General features: G+C 39.4%; 1 non-coding gene and 1 pseudogene across 1 annotated transcript; one reads left to right on the top strand and one right to left on the bottom strand.

Annotated features, from left to right (window-relative positions):
• Positions 1–6,391, top strand: part of LOC127747619 (uncharacterized) — a 101,095-nt pseudogene that overhangs the window by 77,709 nt on the left and 16,995 nt on the right.
• LOC127747822 (small nucleolar RNA R71) lies at positions 2,498–2,601 on the bottom strand. The gene has a single exon (XR_008009769.1). It is a non-coding gene; the product is annotated as a small nucleolar RNA R71 (small nucleolar RNA).

The following is a 6,391-nucleotide window of genomic DNA, read 5'->3' as shown; positions in this document are numbered from 1 at the left end:
AAACTGAAGCTTAAACGTGGAAATGAAGATTGCAACCCTGGAGGCAATTCTTGGTCGAACACGTTTAAGCTCCAGTTTGAGGTCAAGGCATCTTAGGCTAGTTTCACTAGCATTTTTCTTTTATTTTTAGTTGTTTTATGCATTTTCTTGAGCTTAAAGTAATCAAGAATGGTTAAATGTTGTTCATTACTTGAACACGTTTGGATGATTCATTACTTTGTTGTTCATTTAACCATTCTTGATTACTTTAATCCAAACGTGTTCAAGAAAATGAACAACATTTAACCATTCTTGATTACTTTAAGCTCAAGAAAATGCATAAAACAACTAAAAATAAAAGAAAAATGCTAGTGAAACTAGCCTAAGATGCCTTGACCTCAAACTCGAGCTTAAACGTGTTCGACCAAGAATTGCCTCCAGGGTTGCAATCTTCATTTCCACGTTTAAGCTTCAGTTTGACCTCAAAGCTCCAGTTTGACCTCAAACTGGAGCTTAAACGTGTTCGACCAAGAATTGCCTCCAGGGTTGCAATCTTCATTTCCACGTTTAAGCTTCAGTTTAATCTTAAACTGAAGCTTAAACTACAACTTAAACGCCACCTTTTAAAAGGGTTTCTGGGCCAAATATATTGAAGTTTAAGTTAGCATTTGAGCACAAACGTTAACTTAAACATACTCTGGTATGAAACCCAATTGAATATCATGGTTTATGGGATTGGGCCTGAAGAATTGATGAGTCTGGAACTTCAATTTGTTGAGTCTTGTGTCATTACTTGTTTATCACTAAGTTTGCTCAATGAATGTTACAGAGTTGGATCACAGCCTCATCAGTATTATGGATCATAAACCCAAAGCAAAAAGGAAATCAGGGAAAAGCCTCAAAGCCCAAGAATCACAACAGAAGCTCAATTTAGAAAGTGTATAAATAGGATAGAATTGAAGTTAGTGGAGGATTATTTTTGGACACTTTAGCATTTTTTTACTTTTGTAATAGAATTCGGAGCTATGACTCACTAAACCCCTTTCATTGGGTTAGGGAGCTCTATTGTAATTCAATGAATCAATAATAGTTTTTATCTTCTCCTTCAATCTTTTCTCTTGAATTTTGTTAGAAAGCTTCTCGATCTAATTCCATTGGTTAGTTGTCTTGGGAAAGAAACTATCCATAATTGGAATCCTTCGGAACCTTGGGAAAGGAATGGAGGATTCATGCTAGAGAAGCTTTCTCACAGTGAATTGGATTGGGGTTTGGATGGATATTGTGACATGTAATCCTACCAAATTGTGGTTCATGAAACTGTGTGGTATAATCAGTGATCGAGCATCATCTCTTCTTATGAACATTTAAACCAAGGGATTGGGAATTTGTTTGTTTTTAGAGAGAATTGGTGAGCCAAGGAATTGGGATCCAATCATATAAGATTGCCAAGCAAAATTCAATGAATGCATTGGTTGAGGAAGGGATAAAAATGTTTTGATTCGGAGATCTCAATATCTCTTGAAACCCAATGAATTCCCCATTTCTGATCTACACTTTCTCTTTACACTCTGCAATTAAATTCATGCAATCACCCCCATCCCATTTAATTCCAGCAATTTAGTTTCTCGCTCTTTAATTCATGCAATTTAACATTCCGCAATTCTCATCTAAATCTTGATTCCGCTCAACTAGAACAAACTTCTAATCCGAATTGCTCATTCAACCAATCCTTGTGGGATTCGACCTCACTCTATTGTGAGTTTTTACTTGACGATAACCGGTGCACTTGCCGGAAGGAATTTTGCCGATTGTGCAATTTCCTAAAATCATAGCATCAAGGTTATGCTACATCAAGTTTATGGCGCCGTTGCCGGGGATTGGTTGAAATGTTTACAGAGTTCCTCGCCGACCTGGGGATAAAACAAAAATTCTCCTCGGTAGAACATCCTCAGACAAACGGCCAGGTCGAGTCTGCAAACAAGGTCATCCTACTAGGACTCAAGAAGTGGCTGGATAATAAAAAAGGTGCTTGGGCCGACGAACTCGCCTTGGTCATCTGGTCCTACCGAACAACTGAGCAGTCATCCACGGGAAAAACCCCCTTCCGACTAACATACGGGCTAGACGCGGTAATCCCCGTGGAAATAGGCGAACCGAGCCTACGACTACTCCTGAAGGGGGTAGAGGAAGCTATAGAAAAGGACCTCATGTATGAGGCCAGGGAGATGGCCCACTTGTCAGAAACGGCACTCAAGCAAAGAATGGCCCTGCGCTACAACGCCAAAGTGCTCAAAAGAGAATTTGAACAAAACGACCTCATCCTAAGACGCAACGACATCAGTTTACCGACCCCAGGGGAAGGAAAACTGGCGGCAAACTGGGAAGGTCCCCACAGAGATAAAGAGGTGATTGGCAAGGGTGCCTACAAGTTAAAAAAGCTCAATGGCAAGGAGATCCCAAGAACGTCGAATGCGAAAGCAAGTTTCTGGCACGTTTCTACCCCCCACAAAAGGTCAATAGGCTTCGATCTGAGGTTCAGACTTTTAGACAACAGGATGGTGAAACTCTCTACGAGGCATGGGAGAGGTTCAAAGAATTGACAAGGAAATGTCCACCAAACATGTTCCCTGACTGGGTGCAATTGCATATTTTCTATGATGGACTTTCTTATGAATCAAGAAAGGCTGTAGACCATTCATCAGGAGGTTCATTGAACAGGAAAAAGACTGTGGAAGAAGCCATTGATGTGATTGAGACAGTGGCTGAGAATGAGTACTACTATGCTTCAGAGAGACACAACACTAAGGGAGTCATGGAGCTGAACCATGTTGATGCAATTCTAGCCCAAAACAAAGTGTTTGCCAAGCAACTAGCAGAGCTCACCAGGAAATTAGACACAAAGCAAGTGGCTGCACTACACACACAAGATCAAGAGGAAGTAAGCACTGAAGGAGGTGATTGGGAAGAGGCCAACTATGTGGAAAATCAACAAAGGCAATCATATGATCCACATTCCAACACTTACAACCCAGGATGGAAAAACCACCCAAACTTTGGGTGGGGAAATCAGCAAAGCCAACCACAAAACCACAAACCTTACAACCACAACCAACATAACAATTCCACATACCAAAACTCCAACCAAAGATCATACCAAGCCACACAAAACACTTACTCCCAACCACCATATCATGGCCAAAATAACCAACCTGCCCAACCTAATCCGAACCAACAATTTCAAGATCAATTAAACAGGATAGAAAGAATGCTTGCAACCATGAGTCAAGACATAACCGAATTGAAAGCTTTTAAGGAAGAAGTAAATTCTAACTTGCAAAACCAAGGAGCTGCCATCCAGAAGCTAGAAAATCAAATTGTGTATTTGTCTAAGCAAAATGCTGCCAAGGCTATTGCCAGGGAAGAATGTAAAGCCATAACCCTCAGAAGTGGAAAGAAGCTAAAGGAGATCTCAAAGGAAACCACAGAGGATGAAGCAAAGGAAAATGTGAGAGACAAGGAACAGGGACAATCTTTTACACCGTCTGCAACAAAAGAAAAAGAAAAAGAGGTCCTGAAGCCTTATACACCCAAAGTGAGCAAGAAAAGAGTTTTGAAGGGAGGACAAACTGTAATAATGAACAAAGAATGCAGTGCCCTCATCAAGAAGGACATAGGCTCTAAGAAAACAGACCCAGGAAGTTTTCATATCCCCTGCATCATAGGGGAAACAAAAATTGACAGAGGATTCTGTGATCTAGGAGCTAGCATAAATGTGATGCCTCTGACTCTTATGAAGAGGCTACAACTGAATGAGGTGAGATCCACTGATGTAATCATACAACTGGCTGACAAAACTCAGAAGCAAGCTGAAGGGGTAGTTGAGAATGTGCTGGTGAAAGTGGGAAATTATTTCTTCCCCACAGACTTTGTCATTTTGGACATGGAGGAAAGCTACTTACACCCTATCATTCTGGGAAGGCCATTTCTAGCCACTGCTAGAGCGCTCATAGATATAGAACAAGGAGAGCTAATTTTGAGAGTACATAATGAACAGCTCATTTTCCATGTTTTCAAACCTGCATATGAGCCTGAACCAGAACCTGAAAGGCCTAAGGATGATAGTAGCCATCTGTGTTTGGAGGAAAGCAATCCAGCAGCTGAAACTTTGAAACAGTCCTTGGAAGGCAAACAAGAATTGCAAGAGTTAAAGCCACAAGAATCAATAGAAACGGATCAGAAGGATCCTCCTGGCATAAGGGTCAATGAAGAAATCCTCAAGAGAGAGGGAAGAATTGTAAAGAAATTGCCAAGAGGGTGGAGAAACAAGAAAATTCCCACTGAAGGTTTCTCTCCGGGAGATAAAGTGATATCAAGTCATTATCTGCCAATCACACCTGGCCTCAAAACCATTCCTTCCCAGCTCCCTCAAGTGTTCACAATCAGGAAAGTTCTTTCTATGGAACATTTGGAAATCATGAAGGAATCAAATGAGGACGTTTTCATAGTGAGAGGAGAGGACATCAAGCACTACAATCCACCCTAACAAGGGACAACCGTCAAGCTAGTGACGTTAAAGAAGCGTTTGTTGGGAGGCAACCCAACCTGAGGTAACACTCTTTTGCTGTTTCTTTTATTTGTTTCAATAAAAAGGTGAAGTAGTTCTGTGCATTGCAAAGAATTAAGTTTGGTGTTTCACACCAAACAATGAATTAGTGAATCAATAATTCAAAGGGGAATGTGTAACTCTAAGTTTGGTGTTCCACCATAAAGATCAACTGAACACAACAACCTTTGAATTATATGAAAGGAATAACCATTCTAAGCAATCACAGAAATGCTTAAAATCCTTAGCAGCAACTTCATCCCAAGGAGAATTCAAGGATTCAAAGAGCAGAGGAGTAAGTAGGAGACTAAGTTTGGTGTTCACACACCAACTTAAGACTCAGACACTTGCCCAGATATAGTGAGCTAACCATTCAAGTGCTTGAGAAACAAGCAACTTCATCACTCTTTGCAGGGAAGGAAACAAGGATCTTAGAAAAAAAAACATGATGCAACAACTAGTAGAAGAAGGAGAAATCAAATTGTTTCCTGGCAGCAAAGAGAAAACAAGAAATTTCACAAGGTGGTGTTGTTCCTTGACCTTTCTTTAAAAGGCAAACAAAAACATGCTTGTTCTGGTTTAAACTGAAATTGTTGAATCTTTCTGGAATGTGAAGTTTTTAGTATGTTTGTCTGTTTAGTGCTTTGAATAAAGTGAATGCTTAGATGCTTGGATATAACTTCACCTTCTTGAACAAATGCTTGCCATGCTTGTTCTGTTTCCAAAAACTAAAAGAAAAGTTTGAACAAAAGTAACTTGGCTCAATTAGTGACAAATCAAGTAGAATTAAGTGGTGGTATGCATGCTTGATTGTTTAGTTAGCTCACTGGAAATTGAGTGTAGAATTATCATTTTTTGTGTAGAAGTTGAATAATGTCTATGGATCTTGATGAATAAATGTCTTTGGCCATGAAAAAGAAAGAAAAAGAAGGAGAAAAGCCACTGAAAAGGGCAACCAAAAAGCAAAAGAATTAAGAAAATAAAGCTAGGCACCAATGGTTTGAACTTTTGAGACATATGCCTGTGGTGTTTATGTACTAGGATCTGCTTGGATGAATAGGTTCTGTGGAGTGTTTCAACACTTGGTAACTTAGGTTAACTAACCCGGGATTATCAACCAAAAATCCATTATCAAGAGCAACCTAAATACAAAACATTTAGTCACACAAAGAGGTGCTGGGCACCAATGTCTCAAGAAGAAATGTGAACTAAAATGCCTGTAGTGGATATGTGTAGTGCACTGATAAGAAAAAGAAAATGCCAAAGGCTTGTGCAACACATGACACTGAGCAAACAAGGAGCAAAGGAGCTCTAAGAAAAAGAAAAACAAAGAAAGAAAAAGTGCCAAGGACATAAGAATAACAAGAGGCCATAGCAGTGTTTGATGGATGCAATGAAAAAGTGATAATCCTACTTGATAAGTATGAAAAAGTGATGCTGCAACTTTCTGCATAAAACCCTTCTGATGAACTTCAAATGCTTGCTAATACAGCCAATGTAATTGCTTTCTGTTTCATACTTTCTTCTCAAATAACTCAGGACTTGCTTAGGGACAAGCAAGTATTAAGTTTGGTGTTGTGATGCCAAGGCATCTTAGGCTAGTTTCACTAGCATTTTTCTGTTAGTTTTAGTTGTTTTATGCATTTTCTTGAGCTTAAAGTAACCAAGAATGGTTAAATGAATAACAAAGCAATGAACCATCCAAACAGTATGATTTTGATGCAAATTCCATGAGTTTTTAGTGATATTACTTGAATGCTATGAATGGAAGATTCCTCATGAAATTTTGCAAGACTTTGATGCAATTGT

This window comes from Arachis duranensis, chromosome 5 (assembly GCF_000817695.3).
Source record: "Arachis duranensis cultivar V14167 chromosome 5, aradu.V14167.gnm2.J7QH, whole genome shotgun sequence".
Lineage (NCBI taxonomy): Eukaryota > Viridiplantae > Streptophyta > Magnoliopsida > Fabales > Fabaceae > Arachis > Arachis duranensis.
Note: the sequence above shows the minus strand (reverse complement) of the source record. Positions and strands in the feature narration are given on the sequence as shown.